The 14,212-nt window shown below is 51.2% G+C and overlaps 1 long non-coding RNA gene across 1 annotated transcript; it reads right to left on the bottom strand.

Annotated features, from left to right (window-relative positions):
* Positions 1-2,466: 2,466 nt before the first annotated feature.
* Positions 2,467-8,088, bottom strand: LOC135981892 (uncharacterized). The gene is made up of 2 exons (XR_010599067.1): positions 7,251-8,088; positions 2,467-4,345 (listed from the first exon to the last, which is right to left on the bottom strand). It is a non-coding gene; the product is annotated as an uncharacterized LOC135981892 (long non-coding RNA).
* Between the last annotated feature and the right edge of the window lie 6,124 nt (positions 8,089-14,212).

Here is a 14,212-nt window from a genome sequence, read left to right as displayed (position 1 = left end):
CAGAGCCGCAGCGGGAATGTCTACAGGGCTCTTGGTAGCGCTGTAGTGCCAGCCCCGTCACGCCGCGTCTGAAGAGCCAGGCTCTGAGACTTGCTTTTGCAGGTGTGTTATGCAGTGTAGACGCGCCTAGCCATTCCTGTGGCAGGGCACAGGCTAGGGGAGTAGGTGCTGGCTTTCAGACCTTCCCAGCTTGATGTGCTGAGGCCTATGGGAACGCTGGGAATGGTCCCCAGGGACCTGGGCAAGGTGTCACCTCCCAGCTCCACCCTCGCTGACTGCTGTGGTACATTTGCATGGATCCACTCTGCCAGTTCTTGTGATTGTACCACCAGTCTAGCAATATTTGGTGCTTGTTCTGAAAGCCCCAGCTCCTGGAGTCCAGTGAGTACACGAAAACCTCAGCTTTCATTTCTTAACAAGTAAGTTTCTAGCCCTCATGGCTGCAGAGAAAAGCCTGGAAGCGGGGCCCCTAAAGACAAATGAAAAGAACCACAGATTTATTAGCTTGAATATCTCATGATTTTCAAGCCAATCTTGTGATTTTGGGTGCCCTGACTCATGATAGTTGGACATTTGGGTTTGGCGATACCATAGCTGAGCATTTATTCGCTGTATTCTCTCCACTCAGCGCCCATCCGTCTCACACGCTCCTCCCACAGACGTCTCCTGTTGAGGGCTCAGTGACCTTCCAGCTATAGGTCTCTATAGTCTTCTCATGCCCAGGCCCTACAGGGAAAGTGACCTGCCCCCTCGAAAGCAGCCTTCTCCCCAGTTCGTTATCCGCCTTTGGTTCCTGTTCTGTCAAGTCTGTGGGCAGGGCCGGCTCTAGGTTTTTTGCCGCCCCAAGCAAAAAAAATTTTGGCTGCCCCCCCGTCCCAGCCCTGGGCTCCTCGCCGCACCCCCCTGCTGCCCCAGCCCTGGGCTCTCTCCCCCCACACACATCCCCTGCCACCCCAGCTCTGGGCTCCCTCATTCCCCCCCGCCCATTGCCCCACACACACCTCCTGCTGCCCCAGCCCTGGGCTCTCTCCCCCCACCTGCACCCTTCTTCCGCCACAGCCCTGGGTCACTGGTAACTCGCTCCCAGGGCGGGTCATTCAGCAGGAATTTTGGATGTGCACAGAACACAGACAGGATTGGTTCCCATATGGTTACAGAACTGCAGTGAAGTAGAACAATTTTCAGCTTGTGTGATTGGAGGATGTCTGGATGCATATTATAAGACGGTCCTCCATAAATGAGGAAAAGTTGAGGTGCCTTTATTATTCTTTTGTTCCTCTCTTTCTTTCTATGGGGAATTTGCCAATGCGATATCACTGTCTTCCTTTTAAACAAACAAACAACAGGCAATGGCTGTTGAAAATAGCAATTCCAGTCCTAATAACCACCGGGAAGCATTTCTTGCTCAATTTATTCTACTTTTCCTACAGCAAGTTCCAGTGGATCAGTATATTTGATTTGGGAGAAATGAAGTAACAGCTGCCCAAACTGAGTTTGAACACTCCTGAATTTTGAGGTGTTCAAATCTGGAAGGCAAGTGCTGGGGGGGGGGGGGGGGGAAGGGGGCAGTGGCTTTGCGGGGGAGCACGGCAGCATGTATGCAGCAGTGTGTCTGGTGCTGCGTGGAGCCAGACACGCTGGTCTGAGTGGCACGGTAAAGGGCTGGGGGGTTGGATGGGGCGGAGGTTTGGGGGGGGGCAGTCAGGGGCAGGGAGAAGGGGGGGTTAAATGGGTCAGGGGTTGGGGGGGCAATCAGGGGACAGGCAGCAGTTGGATAGGCATGGATAGGCATGGGAGTCCTGGGGGTTTGTCAGGGGACAGGTAGGGGGTGGGGTCCTAAGGGGGAAGTTGGGGGGGATCTCAGGAGGGGGCAGTTGGGGACAAGGAGAAGGGAGGCTTAGATGGGGTCCCAAGGGGCAGTTAGGGGCAGGGGTCCCGGGAGGGGGCAATCAGGGGACAGGGAGCAGGGGGGTTGGATGGGTTGGGGTTTCTGTGGGGGGCAGTCAGAGGGAGTGGATGGGGGCGGGTGGGGCTACCCTCCCTCCCCGTGGAGTGTCCTATTTTTTGAATGTTAACATATGGTCTCCCTGCCCTTCCCAGGGCAGCTCTCCATTCACTGCAGCATGAGGTCTCAGCTCCCTCCCTCCCTCCCCCTTTCCTGTTGATAGCGGCTGAGGGAATGCTGGGAAATGTAGTTCTTTCCCTGCTCCAGGGCTGGCTCTATAGGCAGGGAGCTAACCAAGGAACTACAGCTCCCAGGGCCCCCCGTTGGTTCTCAGCTCCCAGGCTGGATCCCTGCCGCCCCTGCAAACGGGCTGCCCCAAGCACGGGCTTGCTTTGCTGGTGCCTAGAGCCGCCCCTGTCTGGGGGGCAGAATGAAGTGGTGTTGCCAGCACAGAGTGCCCGAGGCAAAGCAACAGCGGGTCCGTTGCCCGGTGTGCTTCGCGTCAATAAACACACCAGGTGGAGAAGCAAACAAAATTTATTTGGGATCCCAAAGCGGTGCAAGGAGACAGGCACGTCTCAAATCAAGCACATTAACAGAAACAGTTTTTCTTCTTTTATACATTTTGCAGTTAAGCCTCACCCCCCCCTTTCCCCTCTAGCCCGCCCTTTCTCCCCCCCATTCCTTCCTCTACCCCTCCCGTCCCTGGTAATAGTTAAGTCATTCTTGGCAGCTATAAGCCTAGCTTGTTAGTAACTTCTTTAAACCGTTATCTTGTCCTTTTTCCCTTCAGCCAGAAACATGCAGGCCTCATTATTACTGCTTGAGCAGGGGGTTGCACACAGATAACTGGTTGCTTACATATTCCAATTGCACCTGGCTTTTGAGGTTGATTAGAGTTTAAACATGGAAGGATAGAGTTTGGTTCACTTAGGCCTAGTGCAGGAAGGCTTCATTGACACTTAGTGGCCTTCCACCCTCCCGAGTTACCTAGGGTGAGGCCTAGTGACGTCAACAACTCCCTCCTTTGAGAATACTCAACAAGCTTTTGGCTGAGTTTTCTCATATTCTGTGGACAAGATATGATTAAGTGCTATGAAGCTGGGGTTTTCAATGAGAGGGTATGCCGGGATTTTTGAGGAACGGGGGGGCACAAAGCTTACGGAGGAGCATTTTAAAACAAGCAATCAGGAGGAGGGTGACCAGGCACAATACCACACCAGTGAGGAGGAGACGCACAAGGCCACCCCCCAGTCCTCCTAGGTTGGGCAACCAACTTCAAAGGGAATCGAAAACTGTGGGTTTCCTTTCCTGGGCCTTCCACTGCTTGAAACCCTGTTTGGCCGACAGGACGTGCTTATTAATGTCCTGTGAGTTTTCCGGGACCTAAGTACAACATTCATTCCCAATAAAGGCACACACCCCGCCCTGGGAGGCTAAAACATAATTTAAGGCTTGTCTGTTTTTCAGGGACAGCAACCGGAGCTGGTATAGCTTTGAGTTAAGGCTCTTCTCTATGGCCAAGGTTTCATTGGCGAATGTGGTGAGAAACACAGAGAGCCTGCGATAAAATTGGGTTAGTCATCCCACCCCATAGGATGGGAGGAGGATCATACCCAACCTGTCTCCTTCCTTAATGGGCTCTGAGGTGGCATACAAAGATTTACGCTGCCTGGGGCGGCCAGGGGTTGTCCCTTAATGCATACTGGGATTCAATGGTACAGTTTTGTCACAACTCTTGGGCAAAGCAAACCTTCAAGGACTCATATGTGTTTGTTTCCAAGTTAGTAGGGATCCCTTTCCAACCCACATGTGCCTAGGGGGAAACGGGAGGTAACGAAAGGAGTGTCCCTATGGCAAAGAGTACCACTGTGGCAGACCCTGGACCTGAACTCATGCTGGGCAGGTGACCCTAGGGCCTAACAATTACAATTCCCCAAATACCCACAAAATATCAATTACCAGTAGTAGGCAGATTAAAAACAAAAGGGACCAGACCACCAGATTAGGCCAGCCCTGTGAAAATAAACACAACCAACGCTTAGAGTTTTCACGGGGAGTGCGCTGCGACTGTCCAGAGAGACCACAGGGCATTCCCAGCAGGCCTTATTGTCTTTTGAATAACAGTTTAAGTCTCAGGTCGTCGCTGGTAGTCCTTTTCCGTAGGCTGGACGGTCCACCGTTCAGGAGCGGGCACTGCCTTCAGACGGGAGTGATTGAATCCAGTTCTTGTGTCCCTTGACCTTTGCTGCTGTGTGGGAGACCAGCAGGACGGTGTGGGGTCCCTTCCACTTCTTTTGGGGAGGCTTGTCCTTCCAGGTCCAAACGAGAACGGAATCACCTGGCTGCAAGGAATGGACAGGGGCATCCAGCAGGAGAGGCTGCAAATTTCTGGTATACCTGTGGAGAGAACAGAGAACAGCAGACAGACAGCACATGTACTGAGATAAAAAGCCACACCCCATTTCCCACTCCCCTGCCAGAACCGGTGTACCGTTCATAGGCCATGCCCTTCCAAACATAATCTCGAAGGGACTGAGCCCTAACCTGCACTTTGGGAGAGAGCGCATGTGGAGCAAAACAAGGGGTAAGGCATCAGGCCATCCGCTGAATCGATCCACCAAGATGAAAAGGTATTTGAATCCTTGGGTCAGGGGGAACTCAGTAAAGTCTATTTGCCAAACCAGCCCCAGGCCTGGGGTAGGTTCCAGAGTGGCTGGTGGCACTGACACTCCTGGTCGAGGGTTGTTCTTTTGGCAGACTAGACATTCAGCCTGTACCTGGGAGGCCAGGGGTCTAAGAGCCTCCCTGCCAGCGTATAATTCTTTGTTTCTTCACCAGGGTCAGTTCTTAATGTCTTTTGTAGTCAGGAATTCCTGGACTTTGTGGTTTCAATGAAGCAAGTGTTCCTTCTTCTCTTTTCCTGAAACAGTGTGGTTCAGCATCATACAGAGGAGAGGTTACTAGTACATCACCCTGTCTTTAAATAGGCTTATCATCAGTTGGAGAGTCCTCCCGAGGTGGAGGGGTCTTTTTACAGTGAGAAGCCTGGGTTCAGGTGGGCAGTCCTTGGTACTTCACAGCAGTGTTGGTGGTTAACAGGACTTGGAAAGGGCCTTTCCAGTGTGGAGCCAAAGCAGTTTTTCGTTGATGGACCTTACGTAGACTCAGTCTCCTTGTTTCAATGAATGGCAGGGCTGCTAGGGTCTTTGGGTAGCACTTCTTTTATCTGTGAGAAAAGAAACCTAACACATTTCATTAATGCCTGACAGTGTTTTGCAGATCTCATAGTTGCTTGGGCCCATTCAGGCCCCCCCTTTTCTTGGCTGTCGGCCAAGTCTTAGCTCTGGGCAGTGTCCTTGGATGGGCCAGCATCTTATCTTTGGACTGAGCTTGCTAGCTATATTTTTTTCCCTCAGTTAACTCGTTCTGTTCTTTTTCCTTCTCTCCTTCTTGGCTTCTTTTAACCTACAAAGGAAACTTCCACTCTTCACTCATACACCTTTTCCCAACAATGAACACATACACATTGTCATTATGCACCCTTCCAGTAAAATAACTTCTATACAGAGCTTTGGAGCAACAAACCAGGACGAGCACACCCACTACTGAGGAGTCCAACAAAGTTCAGGAGGCTTACAGTGGCTTTAAGGCAAGGGATGAGACCCACAGCAGCAATTAACAAGTCATCCACATATTGCAGGAGGAGGACCCTGTCCTCATTTTCCTGCTCCTCCAAGTCTCTGGCCAGGGCCTGGCCGAAAAGGGTGGGGGAATTTTTAAATCCCTGGGCCAGCACTGTCCAGCAAAGCTGCTTTTTAACCCTCCTTTTGTCCTCCCACTGGCTCCACTCTGAGGCTTGCATGGCTGAGGGCTCAGTTGCAAGGGTCATTATCCAGGCATTCTCTGGGGGTAAGGTGAGGGTTATTTCATCTTGGGTGAAATGCAGGGTGGCTCCTAAGCAACAAAGCAGGTCCCATCCTAGTAGAAGTGTTGGACAATCGGGGAGGTAAACCAGTTTGTGAGATAGAGTTCTGTTTCCCAAAGCACATTCCGCTGGGGCATATACTGGGCACTTGGTTCCTTTCCCTGTGGCACCCACCACAGTGAGGGACTCTGACACAGGCAGCTGCAGAGGTTGGTTTACGGCTGTTCGTGCAGCTCCAGAGTCTATTAAAAAGTCTATGTCCGAATCTCCCACCCTCATGTTTACTCGGGGTTCCAGGGGCAGGATAGTCCGTCTCCCCTGACACTCCTATTCTTGATCCTCCGCTGCCATCATAGGGGTACCTTCCCTTTCGGGGCACTCATTTTTCCAATGTCCCTCCTTCCGGCATCTGGCACACTGGTTGCGACCCAGACACCTTTCCTGTGAGCCAGGGCGCCCACGTCCTCTCATTCCCTGGCCCCTTCCACCTTCCTGGAATTTTCCCCTGCCACCAGCTTGTACTGCTGCGACCATCATTTTCGCTTGCCTCTTTTCCTTTTCTTTAGACACAACCTGATTACGCTCCACCTCAGACAGCAGGGTCCGCATAAGGACATTACAATCATCCCAGTCAGGCTTACAGCTAGCCAGGCACCCTTCAAAGACTGAGATAAACTTGCTTGGGTTCGTAGAGAATTCCCCTGCCTGTGCCTTAAAGGTGCTAGGTCCACCGGGTTAAAAGGCACATGGGTGTAAACCTGCATAGTAGTGGCCTGATTCCTATCTGAGCCATGTCTGGACACCACAGTCTCAGTGATCAACGGATAAAATTCCACCGAGGGGGCAATCTCTGGGACCTGAGACACCTTGTCTTTATATGGTGGGGGTGTGATAGCCGAAGGGGACACCGGACCTGCCATTACAGCTATGGGGGGGTCCTGGGGACTAACAGTAGCTACTACCGAACCTGTCGGAGTCAAATTACACTTTTGCAAAATATCTAACCTATCTCTTAGCAACATAAACAACTGTACATACATATGTTCATTCCATTTACCCGTTTGCTGACAAAACAGAAGTAATTGAAGGATCGTGTTATAATTAAGTGATCCTTCCGGTGGCCACCTTTCCTGGTCCTCTAGCTGATATTGAGGCCAGTCTACTGTACAGAACCTTTTCAGTTTACTTTTAACCAACGGATCCAATCCAAACACTTTCCAGTTCACCAGAATGCATTCCAAGGGTGTACACCTTGCCCTGCCTGCCATACTCTGTCCCTGCCCCGTAGGGAGACACTGGGCGTCCCCAGGTCATAACAGGTAGACACTGGGCGTCCCCAGGTCAAGACAGATAAAGTCCCCACTGGACTTTTCCTACCTTATCCAAGGGTCCGGTTCTGCACCGTCGCCCTATCCATGGGTCCGGTTCCCCACCGTCGCCCGCAGCTGCTTCTCCACTACTCGAGCGCGTTGCACCGTTGTGCCCTCTGGGGTCGACCAAACCACGTCTTCACCGAGGCCCCCGGTAAAGTCACCGGTGCGCGCTGGGCGTCGGTCATCGCCGCAATCTGTCGACCTCCGAGAGGGGTCCGGGCAAGGCTAAATTTCAGCCTCGAGCCCCACGTTGGGCGCCAAAACTGTTGCCAGCACAGAGTGCCCGAGGCAAAGCAACAGCGGGTCCGTTGCCCGGTGTGCTTCGCGTCAATAAACACACCAGGTGGAGAAGCAAACAAAATTTATTTGGGATCCCAAAGCGGTGCAAGGAGACAGGCACGTCTCAAATCAAGCACATTAACAGAAACAGTTTTTCTTCTTTTATACATTTTGCAGTTAAGCCTCACCCCCCCCTTTCCCCTCTAGCCCGCCCTTTCTCCCCCCCATTCCTTCCTCTACCCCTCCCGTCCCTGGTAATAGTTAAGTCATTCTTGGCAGCTATAAGCCTAGCTTGTTAGTAACTTCTTTAAACCGTTATCTTGTCCTTTTTCCCTTCAGCCAGAAACATGCAGGCCTCATTATTACTGCTTGAGCAGGGGGTTGCACACAGATAACTGGTTGCTTACATATTCCAATTGCACCTGGCTTTTGAGGTTGATTAGAGTTTAAACATGGAAGGACAGAGTTTGGTTCACTTAGGCCTAGTGCAGGAAGGCTTCATTGACACTTAGTGGCCTTCCACCCTCCCGAGTTACCTAGGGTGAGGCCTAGTGACGTCAACAGTGGGACCCACTGTATTAATTCCTCAGGCCCCACCTCGCATTTCCCATGTGTCCCTGTTGGGGGGACCAGCTGGGTCCCATCTTGGAGTTGGGGTGGGTGTGATCTCCTCTCATTAACCCGAAGAGGGAACCCTAAATAGACCATTGAATAAATAACCCCCCCCCCCCCCACTGCTGATCAGCAACCACGGGCCAGGGGGTTAGGGGCGTTCAGGCAGCGAAAGCTGCAGCTTGTCACGGAGTGAGGTTTTCGGGAGAACCGAGGTGCCTCACTCCCCTGGGCGGAGGCTGTGCCGAAGGAGGCTGTCAGCCAGCTCCCGCTCCAGCAGCTGGTGACGAGACGGGGCTGGCAGAAATCAACCAACCCGTGAGGTTTGAGAGGAATTAATAATCCGACTATTAAACAAAACGAAGCCTGCGTCTAAGGGTAAAGGCCTCGCCGCCGGAGCAGGAAAGGGGGATTTCTGTCTGCCGCGTGTCCTGGCCGCCCGCGTCTCAGCAGCTGTGTCCCCCACTCGCTCTTTTGGTTCTTCTTCTCCGCCACATCCAATACACAGCAGCAGCCCAGGGGAGAGGTGCTTCTCGCTGCCCTTTGGGTTCTCATTCGTTTCCGAGCTCCGGGCTGACTTTGCCTGGGAACATTTCTGCAGCCACGTGCCACAGTTCGCCCTTCGTGATCTCCGTGTGCCACAATCCTTTGAAATGAGGTGCCACAGGTCCCAGCATCCCATGTAGCCAAGAGCACGCAGCTAAAGGGACGCTGCCCCCTTCCAGCCAAGCTTCTCAGCTCCTTCCCAATCTCATTCCCAACAGGGCACGGCACATTTGTTTGGGGAGTATGGAACGGACACAAAGTGAGGCCGACCCGAGTGAAATGGCCACCATCTCCTACTCTTTCCTACGGACCTGAAGCCAGCCCAGCCTCTGGGAAGATGGCCACCCCTGGGCTCTGTGGGTAGGCAAGTCCTCAGCAAAGTGGGGGGGGTAAAGACATAGGGGCGAAGGGAGGCTGCAGAGAGTTGTGAGGTGCAGGAGAAAACTGACAGGGGTTACAGTGGATTTGGGGGGAGAGGGGTGAACACTGAGGGGGATGCAGGGGAACGGCAGGGGCAGAAGGAGCCTGTGCAAATGAACCAGATGGGAAGGGGAGCTGGTAACCATGTGAGTGGGACAGGAGACGGGGTTTCTTTAAACAAAGAATTCCTCCCCTCATTCCCAATGGCCACTGTCTCCATGACTTTGTGGGACTGAAGACATTTCTTGCCCTTAGTCAAGATGGCTGTAATGTGCCTACATTTGTCTGCAGGTGGCAGAGGCAGCCCCTAGCAGAGATCAGCCAGCGCCTAATGACTTGGAGCGCAACCGCCCCTTCGGAAGGCTGGCTCTGGGTGTGGGATGGGATGCGACACTGTATGGTACTGTTCAGTCACTAGGTGGCATTGTGTGTCAGAGACTTTATTGAAACAAACCTCAGCAGCCGCAAAATGAGAGGAGAAATCCTAAACCTCCTCCAGGAAGGACATCGAGGATTAACGAAATGCCGTGAAAGGGCCAACCAGGCAGTGTGGTGCCCGGGCAGCAGAAGGACATAAAGAATCTTCAGGTGAACATTGCAGAGCTGTGGGCTTGTACACACGGCCACTGTGTCGGTGTAACTTATGTCGCTCAGGGGGGTTGTAGCCCGGTGGTCTTGCTTGCCTTTATTATAATTACTACTTTGCATTATATTCTGATTTGCCTTATATTCAGCAGTAATGCAAGAAACCTACAGGCCTGTATCCTGCAAGACATGACCTTCCGCAAGTTAGCATAAGTCTTGAGACCTATGAACTTTGAACAGATAAACTGAAGCTGAAAATAAAAGTTTATGGGGAAGTTCTGACCACTAATAAATAATTCAGTCACAGAAGAGTCCTGGCAATGAACTGATGTACATAAAAGGTATACGAGATACATTTAAGGCTAGCCTGCTTGTTTGCCTATATATCTTTACTCATAAGTTTCTTATTTCCTTATGGGTGTGCTTCGTTGTTTATGATAATAGGTTGATAGGTCTATATTAGAGTATATTTTGGCTGTGACACAAGGGACCTGCAGGCCACATCCTGTTTGTTGAGCTAAGGCAAAGTTTGCATACACGTGTTTGGGACCTTTCACCTAGATAGTGGTGATGAGCTAAAGCCCACGAAAGCGTGTGCCCAAATCAATGTGTTAGTCTCTAAGGTGCCACAAGGACTCCTCGTTGTTTAAGGTAACACAGATGCTGTTTTGTGCTGGTTTGGTGAATCTAAGTATTGGAATATCCACCAGCTTTTTGGGGACTGTCTGCCCCTTTCTTTGCAGTTCACCCTAATTGAGTGACCACAGCTGGCTCCCCACTAGAACTCCGGTCACAAGTGGAGCGAGGCCTGAGCTCCCAGCTGACACCTGGAGCCAGCAAACAGTCAATTGCTCAGTGCAGACCAGGCCTCGGAGCTGCCCCAGTGGTGTGGGACCAGACCCAGAATCTCTCAGTGTGTGTCTCTCACTCTCACCCATCCTTCCCTGGACCACTTCCAAAGGGGAGATTTTCCTCTCTCAACTGGATTCTTCCTAGGTAGGTGCATCTATGACCTCCACATCTACACATCCCTGCCCAACAGTGGTTTCAGTTCCTCCCTGTGTTGTTGTGTACACACTCGAACACATGGGTGGAGGCTCTGGGGTAGGAGAAGCTCCCCTTTTCTCTGGAAAAAGCAAGAGAGAGTCCTGTGGCACCTTTATGACTAACAGACGTATTGGAGCATAAGCTTTCGTGGGTGATGGTTCTGAATTATGAACAAGTATCGGCTATTGCTGACTGGCCAAGACTGAGCTACTTGGGGATGGTCTAGACAGTATTTGGTCCTGCCATGCGGGCAGGGGACTGGACTCGATGACCTCTCGAGGTCCCTTCCAGTCCTAGAATCTATGAATCTATGAATCTACTCCTGACTGCTCCAAGGGTCGCTGGCTGACCTCCTGAAGGACTTGACAGGGGAATGGAAGGAGGCGAGGGTACTGGCTTTATGGAGCCATTCAAGGTGTGTATTCCATGCATGGGGCAGGGGGGAAGAAGCCACAGGCTTGGCTGTGGGAGAACAGACAAATAGGCAGTTGAGGCCGCACCACTGGCTGGACTGTGGGTGTGACAGGAGTGACACAAGATGATGTGTGTGGCTAGGATTCCACCAGTTGTGGATTTTTCTCTATCAATAAATCCTTGTTGTGTCTGGGAAGCTTGCAGAGCGTCTGCCTGTGCTGTGCTGCAGTCAAGTGTTTAGACTGAGAGAAATGGAAAACAATTTGGAGTTTCAGCCTTAACGCTGAGTTTTATTGATGCCCACTACAGCTAACACCCCCAGGTTTTGGATGCTGTTCATCAGCATCCAGAAACTGCTGCAGGAAAAATATTTGTCCTGAGCACATCTCACAGGCCAGACCACGATTCTCTGTCCCCTACACAGGGTGTCCTGGTGTCCAACTGGAGATCATCTTGCAGATGGAGCAAGGGGAAGAGCCACGTATGGGAGTTTCCCGTGGCTGGAGAGAAAGAAGAGACTGTCAAAGCCCCATATCAGGTGTGTCATGAGGGGAAGCACCCTCAGAACTTGGGGAGAGACAGGGGGATGAGCTGGACCCTTCAGGACACCCTTCATTAGAAAGCTGCTAACTTTAGTGTAGATAGTTGTGGACAAACCTCAAAAGGTGGAAGGGTCAGATAAAAAACACGGAACACTCGGATGGTGCCTTCAGCCTGTAGCTTCACAAAATCTTTCACATGTTTCAAGGGGCTTATGTGGGATTTAAGAGGGCCTGGTACTAGCCCTCTACACTGAGGTGAATTTCATCCACTGACTACAGTCCGATCTTCCATTGCACTAAAGTGATCCATCTGGCCAGGAATGGTAGCTAATGATAATGCAGAAGCTGTTTGAGTAAAGAAGTGGCAGACAGTCCCCTTAGGTCAACAGAAGCAGAGGGGCAATTCTAACCTAGCAGGCTGAAATAGTTCCAAAGCACAGCACTGTTGGGGTTCCCCTGAAACCTCTTCCACTCGGTTCCCCAAGAACTCAGTTCAATGCCAGGCTCGTCACTCTGGTTCCTTTAGTTGACAGACGGCGAAGCTAGGCCGGGTTGTTCCGATTGAAGCATAGGGGATGGGTACAGGGAGTACCACACATCCCAAGTTACACACACAACTTCTTCCTTTCTATACATTTACACATCATCACATTGCATTTACTACACATTGCATGACACATCCTGTCGTCCAGTCCCAATTTCTGGCAGTTGGAGGCTAAGAGACCCCCGGAGCAAGGGGTGGCATCCGTGACAATCTTGGCTAATAGTCATTGATGGAAGTATCCTGCGGAACTTATCTCATTGGTTTTTGCATCGAGTTACATTTTTGGCCTTCACAACATCCCCAGTAATGAGTTCCACAAGTTGGCTGTGAGTTGTGTGAAGACTTCGTCTGCTGTCCTTTGGATTGTTTGTTTGCTGTAAAATAAAGTCCAGACATTCTTTCCTCCCTTTGTGGTTGGGAGTTTCATTTTCTATTACAATAAAACCAACAAACGTTACTATATGTAACAAAATATTTTATTGTAATGGAACAAAAATAGATTTTAACAGAACACAATTACTTATTTGAAAATTTTGTAACAATATAATTTCTCTTTTTTATAATAACAATGCTTTCTCACAAACAACAATTTTGACATTTTTCACAAAACCCTACCTTTTTCCATAATACTTTACACTTTATGTCAATTATTAGTCCCAATTCCTTAATGATGTCTATCCCAATTGTACGGTATTTCCCTTTATTTAAGAGTCCGAATTTTGATGTGGATTTTTAGTTCCTAATTGTAATTTTACGGGTTGCTCACTAAGATAAACTGTTTTTGTCTATTTTGGCTAATTCACATTGTGCTTCAGAGCTAGACAGTCACCTGCTTTTAGAGCAAAATTCTCCTTCTGCAAAGGCCTTGATCCAAAGCACGTACTAGAGCGGGGGCAGGGCATGGTGCCAGCCAGAAAGCGAGTTCTGTCCATTTCTCTGCCCCAGACCAGGGAAAATGTGCAGATTGAATAACTTTGCACATAACCACCAGGGAGAGATTTCCAAAGTTAGTTGTGTCCAAACCTCCTGTGCAGTTACCCAGGAGGGACTTGGCCCAACAACGACAATGCTCAGATATGGGGGGCAGGAGGTTGTTTTGTTCTATAGCACCAGTAGTGCACTAGGTGCTGTAAAGTTTATGAAAACTTGTTTATAGGGTTAATCCTATATTCTGTTGTGTCTCCCCAGATTCCATTGAAGTTAGTAGCAATTTGAGGGTGCGGGGCAAGCACTCTCCCCGTGACAAAATAAAGCCATCTCCAACGAGGGGCGGTAGCTTTGTCGTGGGAATGCAGCTCCTGCCGACGAAGTGCTGGCCACACCTGTGCTTTTCATCATTACAACTTTTGTCATTCAGGGAGGTATTTTTTTCATACCTGTAGCAATGTGGGACTCACCCCTGCAGCGCCTCCTGCTGGTCATCTCAGGGAATTAGCTCTCCCAGCCTTGGCACGCCCTCTGCAGGCCGGTATCCCGCTGCCTCTTGGCCCCCGTGTCCCTACCAGGACCTGGTGCCCCGTTCCACTGGGGTGCTGCCCCCTGGCTGTAACCCCTTTCGCTCTCTGGGTCTCCCTTCCCCCGGGAACCCATATTCCCAGCTCACCTCAGTCATAGGCTACCGGCAGTCATTGTCTAGCCCTGAGCCCTGGGGCAGACTGCAGTATAAGCCACTCATCACTGGCAAGGGGGGTTTGGACCTGCTGAGTTGCCTACCCTTGGGCTGCCCTCTGCAACCCCCAGTACCTATTTGCCTTATTCTAGGCCGCAGCCTGGGGCTTTCCAGGCTGGAGCTCCCCAGCTCCTCTGCCTTTCCCCACCCCTGCTCCACTCAGGTACCCGGTCTCTAGCTCCCGGCAGTCAGGCCCATCTCCCTCTACAGACAGAGAGAGACTCTCTGAGCCTGGCTTCACTGGCCTGTTATAGGGGCAGCTGTGGCCTGATTGGGGCATGGCCCAGCCGCAGCTGCTTCCCCATTCA

This window comes from Chrysemys picta, chromosome 2 (assembly GCF_011386835.1).
Source record: "Chrysemys picta bellii isolate R12L10 chromosome 2, ASM1138683v2, whole genome shotgun sequence".
Taxonomy (NCBI): domain Eukaryota; kingdom Metazoa; phylum Chordata; order Testudines; family Emydidae; genus Chrysemys; species Chrysemys picta.
Note: the sequence above shows the minus strand (reverse complement) of the source record. Positions and strands in the feature narration are given on the sequence as shown.